Below are 13,533 nucleotides of genomic sequence, written 5' to 3'. Positions count from 1 at the left end.
ATCCTCAATCTTCCAATGCAGCCCTCAAACTGTTTTTATCAAAACATGTCCCTTTTTTATCCTGCTTCCCTGAGAAGCAGAAACCACTAAAAGCAAAGCCTCGCTGACTTCCCTGCATCACCTTGCTGACACAGTGGCATTTTCAACACCTCTAATGAAACATTTCCCAGTGTGCATCCTTGCAAGGATCCAACAAGTATGTGCTTCCATTTACCAGCTCAGTGAGATGAGCTAATCCCACAGGTCCACACAAAAACCTGGTGGCCAATACCTTTGGGTTGTGTCTCTATCTGATTTCAAGATGGGGTTGTTGCCCCTCTGCCCAGGTGAGTGAGACACTGTCGCAGACATCTTTCATGAAAAATCCTTTCTTAGGATTTTTCCTTGTGAGAAGCTGCAGTTTCAGCAACCGAAAGTAAACAATGGTTATCTGCTGCTGTAGAATGCAACAGGTAGACCTGTGATTGGTCTCCTGTGGATGTTTGGATTTACTGACCACTCATGACAGAGCTGGCTCTTGCCCTCTGTCTGAGACACAGATCTTTGTTATTCATTCTTTTCTATTCTTAGCTTAGCTACCTTCTGAAGAAACCTTTTCCTTTCTATTTCTTTTTAGTATAGTCTTAATGTAACATATATCATAAAATAATAAATCAAGCCTTCTGATCATGGAGTCAACATTCTCGTCTCTTCTTCATCCTGAAAACCCTTGTGACCATAGTCACAAGACACCATTTGAAATCATAAGCAGTCTGAGTAAAGCAACCTATCAAGAGCAGTTGGCACAGATGAGCCTCCAAGTATGGAATATTAAACCCCCATTGGATTATGTGGGTGATAAAAAGCTTCCACAGGTTAAAGGAAAGTCTTGTTATCCTTTAAAAGCCATCACTTGAGTAGGATCTGGAATCCACAAGACAATCTCTGTAGAAGCACACCCATCAGTTGTCATTAGTGTTTCTGACAGCCTAACGGACATAGAAGTGACAGGCACTGAATAAAAGCATTTCTAAATACACATCTTCTGCTTTAGTCAAGATTTATTGCAGAGATTATACATGATTGCTCCACTTTTCCTTTAAAGAACCATCACTATGAATCAGCATCCAGGAGCCCCCTTCATACTCAGTTTAGATTGCAAGAGTTAATAATGGAATGAAATCATTTCTATATTTAAGAAGGGAGCATATAAATCTTCAGACAGCTAGTGGACAGGGTGACTCACTGTGCTATTTCTCCTCCTTCCCTAACCCCTCTCCCTTCCTTTTTTTTATTCACATACTTGGTTACTCACAGCCTATAGCTGGTGAAAGGAAAAAAGCCTTGAAAAATAAGGGGATTTGCTCCTGTTTATCTTCCTCCATTGGAGTAATGACTCCCTAAGTGAAAAATAAAGCTGAGGACTGAAAGGAGGCTGAATCCCAGTCTGTTTGGAGGGCATGACCCAGCTGAATCTTCAAATCTCTGTGCTGGAAGATGACTGCCAATGTACACAAGAAACAGGAGGAGGATGACCTTGTACCTTCAAAGTCTGCTGTCTCCCATGCCATGGGGAAAAGTGCCTATAAATATAGTTTCAAAGAGTGCAACCTATTGGTTGTACAAGTTGTTTTCTGCGTACAGAGCCATTCAGAGATGTCAGATCTCCTTTTCTGTCCAACTGACATCTGTGATTTTACTTGCACCATAGTATGCTAGAGAAACCTGAAAACAGAGACAATCTTTAACAGAATTAACACCTTAATATTTCTTTTTTTTGTTCTTCTCACCATATAAACTTCAAATAATTCTACACAAAACATTTAAGATGTCCCATCAAGACAAAGAATGCAGTTTACTTTAGTGAATTTTCAGCAAGGCCTGGTCAATAGAACACAATATTATAGATAACTTCCATAAAATACATTTTTCAATATTATTATAGAAGACTGATTCCATAATTCCAATTATATGTCACCCCAAACTTAAACTTTCTATCTTTCATTGGCCTGTTTTCTTGGGATTCCAAGCCTGGGCCATGCTGAAGAAAATTTCATGTTTCAAGGATAAAATTCTTCTCATTGATATTCTCACTCAAGTCTGTTCAAAGCAGTGGAACAATTAGTGTTATATACCAGTTGTGCTCCTTAGCCATATCTCACCTTTACACTTTAGCTCAATACATTTTCCTTTCATTTCAGCTTCATTCTAAAAGTGATAAATTCACTTTTTATATGGTGCTTATTAATTCAGCTACGCTGTCTGAAATTGGTATGATAATTTTTATTCTCTCTAAAATCTTCACTACAAAAAAAGCCAGAGCAGTTCTGATTTTGGACTGTCATTGCCTGAATGTATATTGGTAGGAAGAGTAAATGGATCATGAAGAACCATGAGTTAATTGCTTCAGAAATCAATATGCTCAACTTGAATATCCCAAAGCAAAGACTGTCCTTTGGTGTGTCAAACCACAAATATTTTATGATCGCTTGTTTTTCCCCAGCTCTGTGTACACCACAGACTTATTGCCCTTCTATTCCATTTGTAGTTGTGATCAGAGTGTCCTGAAAGTTTACATGCAGTAAATATTGGGGTAAATGGGACCACTGGCACTGGAAGAGTTTGTGCATTAGTCTGAAAAATCAGCTACTTTAGCTCCAGACATGGGAATTAATTATTTTTAAACAGTGCTTTTTCAACTGCAGGAGACTGAAATCCTTACTTCTTCAGCCAGCTGTTACAGCACTCCCCAGGCAGTGCTGCACACAATACCTGCTGTGGGGGTTTTATTCCTGTTGTACTGTCCTTCTCCCCTGCAAAGGCACTTGCCACTTTAAGCTCAAGCAGAACAAACACAAATGCCAACATTTTGGGGCTCTGAAACAACGTGTCCCCTTGTACCTTCACCAGAAGAGGTAATTTTCACCAAAGTCAGTAATGTATGCCAGGTTTAAGACTCAGCCAGACTGAATTAAACTGACTTATTTTAAGTCACAATGGTAAAATCAGCATCCCTAGGTTATTTCTTGCTCCTCCATGAAGGCCAAATGCCTTTTCCTTCCAAAGTTTGCGTCAATTTCAAAACCATTTACTTTTCCAAGTGTTTCTTCACAGAACAATTCACTAGACACAAGCTCTTCATCAAAATAATCTCAGGAAAGTTGTAAGTCCCTTTGGTCACAGATGGCACATACTGCCAGCTCCAAGCATTTGCTTTGGAGGTCACATTACAGGACAGCTATTCAGGTATTTCTCCCCTCTCCTGGACACCAGGCTTTTGGATAACGTTCATTTTGCTGTTCTTCCAATGAAATAATCAAGGCCATCTCCTGGAAGCAATGCACCTGCCCATGGCCATTGCAGGACATTAATATCATCTGGTTTCCTACACTTGCCAGCTGGCCAGGAGGAGATCATCTCTCCGCTGAAAGAAACCGCTAAGTCCCGTGCTCCCTGTGGCACACACGGCTCCTGTTCTGCCATGCTGTGTCCATAGCTACACCAAATCACTTCATCACAGTGGGCAGCTGAGCAAAGGACAGCCACTCCAGGGGCTTTGTCTGACAGCTGCTTCACTTGTGCACTTGACCAAATCACAAAGATTTCCTGGCCATTACTGGGATGAGGCAAAGCAAGGGCTCATATCAAATTATTTTAATCTACATGTACAGGAATAAAAACTATGTGATCCGCTGTTAAGCACAGGGGAACATTTATCATGCCATGACTGTAAATGCCATGTTGGCTTTGTATCACTGTGCCTCTCATTATTGGAGCAAATAAGGCTTGGGTGACATTGGCTGCCACATTACAGCTGCTTTTTGAAGTGCCTCCACCTGTTGCTTTGCCCTTCTTGGACCACAAGCAGTTACATTTAATGAATCCTTGTCATACCAGAGGAAGATCATTGTTGAACAGCTTCTGTCACACAGACAATGCTCTCAGGATTTACATAATTTTCACTCAACAGCTACCAGGGTTGGGCTGAAAGAAGCCTGCCCTCTCTGGGGTGTGGCAACCAAAAATTAGTAAATTAATAGAAGAGGAAGAGAAGAGAAACTTGGCTTTCTTAGAGTCCAAAATAACATCAAGAATGCATCTGAATTACTCCACCCTCTACCCTCAATTGGGAGAGGAAGGGCCATGCTCTCTCCCTCCCCTACCCAAAACTGTTGCTCCCTCCTCTACCCAAAACATTTGTTCTACACTTCCTGGCTATAGCTCTCAGGAAAAGTGCTTTCTGCCCTTGGAAGACAACCAGTGACCACAGCCATTGCCCCACAGGGTGTTAGATGCTGGCAGTGCAGCCAGCCTGCCCTTCCAGTCACCACTCTCTGATGCAGAGTAGGATGGCAACTCCCTGGAGCTGATCTCCAGAGTATGTGCAGGGGCCCAGCAACGGGCATATCCCTCCATGTCACTTGTATGGAAATGTGTCAAGGACTCCTTGGCCAAAAGGATTTGTCTTCAAAGATATGGGTCTTTGATGGTGAAACATCATCTTTGGACAATGGCTAGAACAAAAGTTTTGCAACATTTCATTATGTTTTACGCATTTCATGCTCCATCTGCCCCAGCTGTAACACATTTCTGTTTCTCCTTCACCTCTCTGCTATTGTTTTGTTACCATGTCTATCATTGCATCTTTCAACAGATGCTGCTGCAATCTTCTTGCTGTAGAATCCCATTAACTTCAACAATAACTTCAATAAATAACTTATTTCCCTTAAGATGCTCAAAGATCTGTCTTTGGTAATTTTCTTTTTTGCTTAAATTGGTCATTAGAATTTATTGCAAAAATCTGGACATACCGTCATATCATTTTTTCCCTGTGTGGTTCTGTTTTACTTTACACTGTACCTCTTCTGTACTTTTTATTTATTTATTTGCTACTTTGGTTAACTGTCTTTTTGGTTTTCCAACAAATTATGTCATAAATTCATAGAAATGTCAGTTGGAGGAGAATTTTGGTGGTCTCTAGCCCAGCCCAACAACTGAAGCAGGCCACCCACAACTTTGTCCAGTCATGCCATGTAAATGTCTCCAGGGGCTTTCCATGTGATCTTGGCTAATGGGGTGCAAGGCTGCCCATCCCTTCTGGCCTCCCCATCCCTCTGTGGAGGGAAAAGATACTCCTCAGAAGGAATGGGGCTGGTACAAGAGAGTCATCACTGGCAATCAGGGAATTTTGCAGCCATCCAGACGGTTGTTTTTACTTCAGCTGATCACAGGTCCACCAGAAGTCAAGGGAAAGAAAAAGGGGAGATTGGGAAAGGTACACACCCAAGTTCCCTCAGGACCCAAGCACGCATACCCCAAATACTGCGCTCCATAGAAGCTATAAGGAGAAAAATAGACAAAGCATAGGCAGGCAAACCAAAGTCTGCAGTGGGACAGGACTTGGGAACAGCGCTGCAAACCATGAGTTCTGTCTATTTTTTTTTCATATGGCCAGAACAAGAAAAACAATTTCCCATATATATTAACAGAAGGTATGGAAATGTATCTACACATTAGCGCTCAGACAGGTGATCCAGAGAATATGTGCACTGTTCCAAGAGGGCCAGTTAGGAAAAAATGCACTGGGGAAAGATTTAGCCTTGTTGAAGTGTTTACAGGAACAGTTCAAATGTTTTGATTAATAGCTAAGAAAATCACGTTGAAAACGGAGACATAAATTAACTCCAAAAGGTGGAATATCTCTTTTACAAAAGGAGATGCATATAGCTAACCTTAAAAAATCAAACTTACGGTTATTTCAAAACATTATGTGAATCCCAATACGTTTCAGTCTCCCTGCTTTGAACCATTGTCATGTAATTGAAACTACATTAGCTTAATGTGAATCATTCTCAATTTATGCTGATGCAAATAAGAGCTGTTCAGATATAACAGATAAAGAATTAAGCTGTACAGTGAAGAAGGATGGGATAAGTTGGTTTCTAATCTCAAAAATTGATTGAGATAGGTTGATTAATATCCTTTTATGAAACATTTTAGCCTGCTGGAGCTGCCCAGGTCAGATTAACCTCACAGAGGCAAACTGTCTGCTGAGATGCAATCCAAATGGAAGTTGTTCTTTATATAGTCCTTTCTGATTCTGGCCTAAAATTCAGAGGCTCTGAAGCAGGTTTCACAAAAGTGAGTTGTGCTGGGAAAATAAGAAGGAAAAGGCTGCTTGGAAGCTTCCAAATATAGACAAATTGATTTGGTGCTTTTTCCTGGTAGTGATCCACACTAATTATTTCAGTGGTGCTTTATGGAGTTTATAAATCTGTAATACAACTACAAGCACAGTTACTATTATGGATTGAGGGATTGAAATAAAAATCTAAAGGAAGGGGGTCACTTGAATCCTGTGACATTAATCTGGGCTGGGGCAGGAATGCCTTTTGCTTCTTGGGATTCCCCAACCATTTCTACGAGATAAAACAGGAAATACTTTCTACAGCTAAGCCCTCATGATTGCCATCATCCCTTCCCTCTGTTCATTCTTAAAGCATCTGGAAGAGCTTTTGGTGTGAGTAACAAAGAACAGTGGATTCTAAACTCAAAATAATAGGATGTGATTTACCATGAAACACAGACAACTTCAGCTAACACAACTTGCTTCCAAAGGCTTGGATTTCAGAGGTGGGGGAAATTCATGCCAGAAAGTACAGAGCAGAGCTTCCACTGGGGTTTCTTCCTGTAAGACTCTTGTTTGCACATGGAGAACTGCTCTGTTAACCATACAAACACAGCAGAGAGTTGGGGATTTGCTTCCCCACTGCACCAGTGCTCCAAAGGGACTCAGTGCTGCCAGCTCAGCTGGGAAACAGCTCTGGTTCAGGGCTGTGGTGAAACATTTCCTGGGGCTGAGCACCGTCAGTAAGGAGGGTATTGCAGTACTGCTGAATCAGAGCTGGAAAAGCAGACCCTCCTCTTCCACATCATTCAACTGACAGCTGGCTTTGGATGGACTGCTCAAAGGCAATTCCTGGGCATTTTCCAGGAGATGATTCACTCCAAAGGCTGCTTCCCCAGCAGCAAGATGGATGATGTGACATCAGCAATGATCTTTTTCCTTACAGTGAACCCCAAAACACCCCCAGAAAGCCTGGAGCCCTCAGGCATTCCCAGCATTCCTCATGCTACATCCACCTCATCCACCTCCTATTTGCTGCTGAAAGCACACTGCTTGGAGTGGGGGGACAGGACACACACTATTTCAGACTATTTGACCTGAACACAAACACACACACACACACACACACACACACACACACACACAAACACACACACACAGAATTATGACCCAGGGTCACGCAGGCAGAAACTAACCTTGGAGATAGCATGATCTCTGGCCTACATTTTCCAGTTTTTTGGTTATTCCAAGTGTTTCATGTGTTCTTGAAATATGCTTTCACTTTGGTTTAAAACAGGCACTAAACAGAAAAGCCCAGCATTTTGATATTTCCAGCAAAGGATAAATCCTAGTCCTGTAGTCATCCGTGACCTGCTGCTCCACAACCAAGGGCTCTGGAGCTGGGTGCCTCTGCCTGGGAAGCTGGTGGGCTGGGAGCCTGCAGCCCTGATGGAAGATGGTAGATGCCCACTTTAGTTTTTCCAGAACCATTTTCTGTGATAGAGCATTTTAATTAATTGCCCTTCCTAATGTGGAAGAAAAGCAAAAGTGGTGCCAAGCTTCTGGATCAATTCCAGTGCTTGGCATTGGAATCCATTTCTTTCCAGAAAGAAATTGCAAGACTCAAACGATCAGATCATCTTTGAACAGTACTGCCACTGAAAAACAAACAAGGAAAAAAACGCAGCCCACTGATAAGGTTACCTTGTTAGAGTGAGGGATAGCCTCCGATGGTCTGCGTGAAGTTAATAATGCAGAACAGTTAGAGCCACTCTGCCACTCTATGGTGAGAAATACTTGTTATTTGTGTCATTACCAAGTGCTCAGACTAGGGAGAAAGGGAATTTTTTTTTAATCTGCTTCAGGACATATTACTAGTCTTCTTTTGAATTCCCTCCACTATGTTACTGCTAATTCCATTATTTTTTGTGAACTATATTATTTTCAAAATATCCATTCCTCAAACTACAGAAAGCATCTTCCCTTTCAGGCATCACAAATTCATTTATTCCTGCAACTCCCTCCCCTCAGACAAGCAGTTGAATGTCCCAGTTCTGCCAAAAGCAAGGAATGGGCCAAGCAAAATATGGCAGAGGTGCCAAGGAGAAGAAATGTGCTGAGTGCCCTCAGGAAACCCAGAACAGGTGGATGCAGCATGCCCAGATGAGACCATGCTGAAAGGGCAGCATGGAGATATAGCAGCAGAACAGGTGGTGCTGGAAGCCAGGCCAAAGCACAGTCCCATTTTATTTTAAAGAGGAACAAAAGTATCTCTCTCTGAACAGGGTTTTAGGACATTTTTCTCCCTTGCAAGTGATAAAGGAGAACTGTAAACCTGCAGAAACACTGTTTAAAAGAGACCAAAGTGACAGAGGATGTATCAGTATAAAGGTCAGTTTAGACAGAAAAATATTATTCTTAATTTAGCTGCAAAGTTTTCCACTCAGAAAGCACAGCTTAAAGCCTCCCACCTAAACTTTCTCTATTAAAAAATGGGGTTGTAGTTCTTTGTCTGCAAGCCAAGCAAAACAAAGTCCAAGGGCTGATTTTTTTATATAAATCATGACAGCATCACTCTGCAGAAAATAAAAGCAGGTTGGGAATTTCAGGGTTCACCGAAACAACTGTGTCCAGGGTGCAGCCCTGGAGAGGGAGACAAAAACCCAACCCAGCTCTGCAAACAGGTGATGAGAGATTCCCAGGCTTTAATTTTTGACAACAAAGCATCATCTTTGAAATGAGAAGCAATTGCAGCCACTCTCTCTGGTTCACCTCACTTCTTAAAATGTAAATTGCACAGATCACTCTTATGAGGAATCCAGAGGACAGAGTGTCTGATTTCAGTTTTATACAGGCCAATTAAATGGCCAGTTTCTACAGTGAACAACTGTTTCTGTACAGCAAGTGTATATTTCTAGTGAGTTTATGGACACAGCCACAGCGATAACAGATCTCTTCGTTTATGAAAGATTTGACAAAATGGGATTTCACCTCCAAGTAGAAGAAGTCTGGCTTTGTTTAAAAGATGTTGAAGAAGTTTAAGAGAATCATATTTAAGATCAAACAGGTTTTCATTCCAGCCATTGAAAAGAATTTTTAATATCTGAATTACTCTAAAGAATATTGCAAACCAAGGTACTTCCAACAAAAAATTCAAGTGTTTTATTTTGAAACTCCAGAGGAATTTTCTTTCCTTGAATACTTACAAAATTTTTTTTCTAAACAAAATACCCAAAACACTTAGAAAATGCACATATCTGAGCATTACTGAATCTGCTCTTCATCCTTTCTTCTCCAGAAACTTTCTAAAGGTTTTGAATTCTATGATGTCTAAATACCTCACTACAAAGAACGTCCAGCATCCCTCCCTTACATGAGGAGGAAATGAAAGAGGAGACCCAGTTACACAGAAATAATTTGCTCAAGGTGAACCAGCAAAAGCAAAACAGACAGTAGCACCTAGTCAGCTCCATGTTAAGAAGCATTAGATTCCACTGATCAAAACATTTTGCCTGCAAAATGCAAAGATTCGTGAAAGTCTCTGCATTTTCTTTTTTTATTTGATGAACTTCATGTCATATGTTCCAGTAAAGATCAGGCAGATAGGCTGGGAATCTGTATACTGGACATCTTTGTGGCTAAGGATTTCCAGAGGATTCTGCAACCCAAGCAAGTCCAGGAAATAAAGAGCAGTTGAGACCTAGCCTCCAAAATTTATTTTCTAGAGCTTTCTAAAAAGCAGGCAGAGCAGGCTCCAAATCCTTTATAAACTTCACTGTGAAGATGTAAGGGATTGGAGGTGTTTTGGAACACTTAACCATGCCCATGTGCTTCAAGCAGGAGCTTGAAAACATGGCCACAAGGATCTTCCTGCAAATACCTGTCCCATTTGTGTAAAATCTGGGACTATGGACACAAGGGCTGAAATCAGTGCCAATAAATTTTATTAGTTGCTTCCTCTCACCAATATTTTTGTGATTTTTTTTTCAATGTAGGTATTAAGAAAAAAAAGGCAGTAAAATAAGAATTGAAACCATAAATCTGGGGAGTTTAAGCACTTCTGAAGGTTTGTGGCAGAGTTCATACAGGATTGGTTCAGTCCCCCATTGTCTGGCTGCAATTTTTAGAAGTTTCATGAGGTGAGCACAGACTTAAGGGCAGGGTTCGATCACAAGGCTCCAGCAGGAGCAGGGCTGATGTAAAGCACTGGTCAGGGGGCACGGCTGGCTGCTGCCAGCTGAATTTGCTGGAACAGCCATGGAACAGAAACAAGCCATGATGCAAACAGCTGAACTCTTTTTTTCTTATTTAATTTGAGCTCATTTTCAGGCTGCTTCAAAAATTATTCCCTGCTCATTCCATTACAAAGCATGAAGTTTACTCCAGAATGACTCACTCTGTCACCAAGGGAGAAGGTATGATCTGCCACATGTGTCAGAAAAGTCCTATGAGGTAATTTTCATTCTCTCAACATATGAAAACTATTATTTCCTCACATAATGAAAATGCAAGGATGTAGGTGGCAATCCCCAGATGGACACAAAAATGAAAAAAACTCTGGTGGATTGCTAATCATGTTTTGAAAAAAACAACTGCATTTCAATCATAATGAGTATTTCTGTGTATGGGAAGAAGGTTTTTCTCATCTGCGGCATCCATGTAACATTTGGCAATAACAGTGTAATCCAGAATTCATATGTGAGTGTGTCTCATTTCTGATGCTCACATTTCATGATGAGTTGAGCGACCCAGGAAATTCAGGTGCCATAAAGGGTAAGTATCCACATAGAGCTTATCTTTTGCTTCCTCTGTAGTTTCATTACTCTTTGGTACACTTCCAGATCATATGAAATACAATCTCACCAAGTTTTCTGGACCCTCAGCATTTGAATTAAGCACTCACAGATGTTCCATTTGCTCTCCTTTAAGCATAATGGATCCCCTCACTGCATGCTCTCCACTGAGGTACAGTTGTTGTCTCACTTTGAAAGGAATTTCAGAAAACATTTAAGTTCATGTGTGGAATTTTCCATCTGAGTGTTGTTATTTATTTGCATTGTCACTATGCACCAGAGGCCAGCCACTTGCAAGGGCCCTTCTCTAAAGGTACTGATGAAACTTCTGTGTCCCCACTACAAGTTTCCCAGAGGACTGTGACAAAGCAGAATCTAGCATTTTTTATTTTTGATTATTTCAAGCTAAAAAGAGGGAGGGAAAAAGGAAGTGCTCAGGGAAAGGAACCAGAACTGAGTATTTGTCTGATGAATCAGCAGGGTCAGTGCTGTAACTCTGCTGCCTGTGAAAGTGGCACTGAGACAGACAGCTGGGGATCCCTGCAACTGAGCTCTCAAACCCATGAGTTTTTCAAGCAGCGTTTCCCAACATCCAGATTGGGAGCATCTCTTTCCCAAGATGGGAAAAGATCTCCTGATTTTAGTCTTCAGAAACACACACAATTGAACAAACAATGTGAATGTTTCACATGTGCTGAGACTTGCTTTGAGTGGAAGGTCATACATCCAAAAAGGGCTTGGTAGGCAGGGGTAGACCTCACCTCCTTTTGCTACTGCAAACCAGCTGCTATTTGCACTCCAGTACTGAAGGGCTTCTTGTCCTTTGGAGGGCTGCTGGGGCTCTGATGGCCCCTGCCATCAGAGCCCCTCAGGGCTCATTTCAAAGTAGCCTTTGGCAAACCAGGAGAAATTCCACTATTTCACCAGCTCACACCAGATAAGAGTTACACAGATCACAAGGCTTGGTGGCCACCATCAGACCCGTATGCTGAGAAATATTGAGTCATTCTGGAAAGTGTGGGCTGCTGCACAGAAACCCATGCAGAAATAAGCTCATGGCTTGGGCGCATACACCAGCCTGCATTAAAGGGCAAGCAAGATTAGAGACACAGCTGGAAGAGGAGCCCCATCCTCAGCAGCAGGGCTCAATTTCACAGCACTAGGCAATCAACTCATTTACTGTCCACGCCAGCACAGACTGAAGCGGCACAGATGGCAGAGCCCAGGTCTTGTGCCCACTTCACAGCACAGGTTTGCTGCTCTCCTGGCTTAAAGAATCCCACGGGGAGACACAAGCAGTTCCAAATGGAACAGAGCCTCCCCACAACAGGAACCCAACACAATTGCTGGAGAGGCACAGCTTCCCAGCCAGCCATCATCACCATCATCATCCTAGCACCTTCCCAGGCCAGAGCTGTGCAACAACTCCTTTACCACCCTGAATCTAAATCCAATTCTGTGCTCAAAGAAACAGCAGAGAGTACCATCAGAATCCAGTGCTACAGGCCAGAACTCCTCTCTTGCCTCTCAGAGCAGCAGGACTCCCCTGCAGCTCCCAGCCTCAGTGCAAAGTGTCTGCAAAGCCTGCCATGAGAGCAACCAGCAAATGATCCACAAGCTGGGATCTCACACAGCAGCTCAGTGCCAGGGACACAGAAAAGGCTGTCCTCCAGCTTCCCTCAGCAACAAGAGCAGTGATGTCCACACAGCTATGGGAAACAGCAGAGAAATACAACTCCTGCTTTTCATATACATTTCCCTTCTGCCTGGCAGATGGGTTTGAACTTTGACTTCAAACCTACACCTTCAGGTGTTCTGAAGGGTGATAGCACACCAGAAACCATCAAGGAGCAGGAGCAGCCAGAGCACAGCTGGCATGGAACATGGGCTCAGTGACCATAGCAGCAGAGTCACAACAAGATGTGCTAGTTGTGGGGATTTGGAGATGCACGTGATCAGCCAGATTTAAGAAAGTTTTGCAGATGTCACCTCTGCAGGGTTTAAAAAAAAAATTTAGGCACCTGTTCCAAATGGGAAAGTGTTCCTAGAGGAAATATTTTTCAGAAGAGATTAAAAAGATTTTGACAACTCAACCTATTTTCTTCCAGTTCTTGGATATTTACTAGCTTAGTAACAGTAAGAACCACCCCTGAGAATTCACATGGCCAAGGCAGAAAGCCAATACTCAATCTGATTCTTCCAACTGAAAAATGTAATGAAAAGAGGAACTTTTGGGGGGTAAACTCAGCTCATCTGCAATGGTGACTTTTATTCAAAATGGGCCTGAGCCAAGTTTCCTCATTCTCTACTCCCTCCTTTCAGGACTGTGCTGTCATGGGACCTTGAGACTACACATAGAGTTTTTGCAGAAGGCCTGTTTTAGGAGGTGAAGCACCTCGTAGGTGCAGCTTCCCCTTGCCTCAAGTGATGATCAAACAAGAACCTTAGGGGCCCAATTGCCCTTGTGCTCGTGCCCGTTCTCTGTGCACTGACGTTAAATGTGCTGCACATTTGTGCTGGCATAAATAGCAAGAATCAATTCCTGTTCAGCCAAACACAGGTCACTTCCATCCTCTGGCCAAAAGTACTCTCAGGATAGCATACAATTTGGTCCATTGATTTTAATATATTGGC

The sequence above is a fragment of the Molothrus ater genome, chromosome 3, assembly GCF_012460135.2.
Source record: "Molothrus ater isolate BHLD 08-10-18 breed brown headed cowbird chromosome 3, BPBGC_Mater_1.1, whole genome shotgun sequence".
In the NCBI taxonomy this organism is placed as follows: domain Eukaryota; kingdom Metazoa; phylum Chordata; class Aves; order Passeriformes; family Icteridae; genus Molothrus; species Molothrus ater.
The sequence above is the reverse complement of the archived record's forward strand: the minus strand, read 5'-3'. Positions refer to the sequence as shown.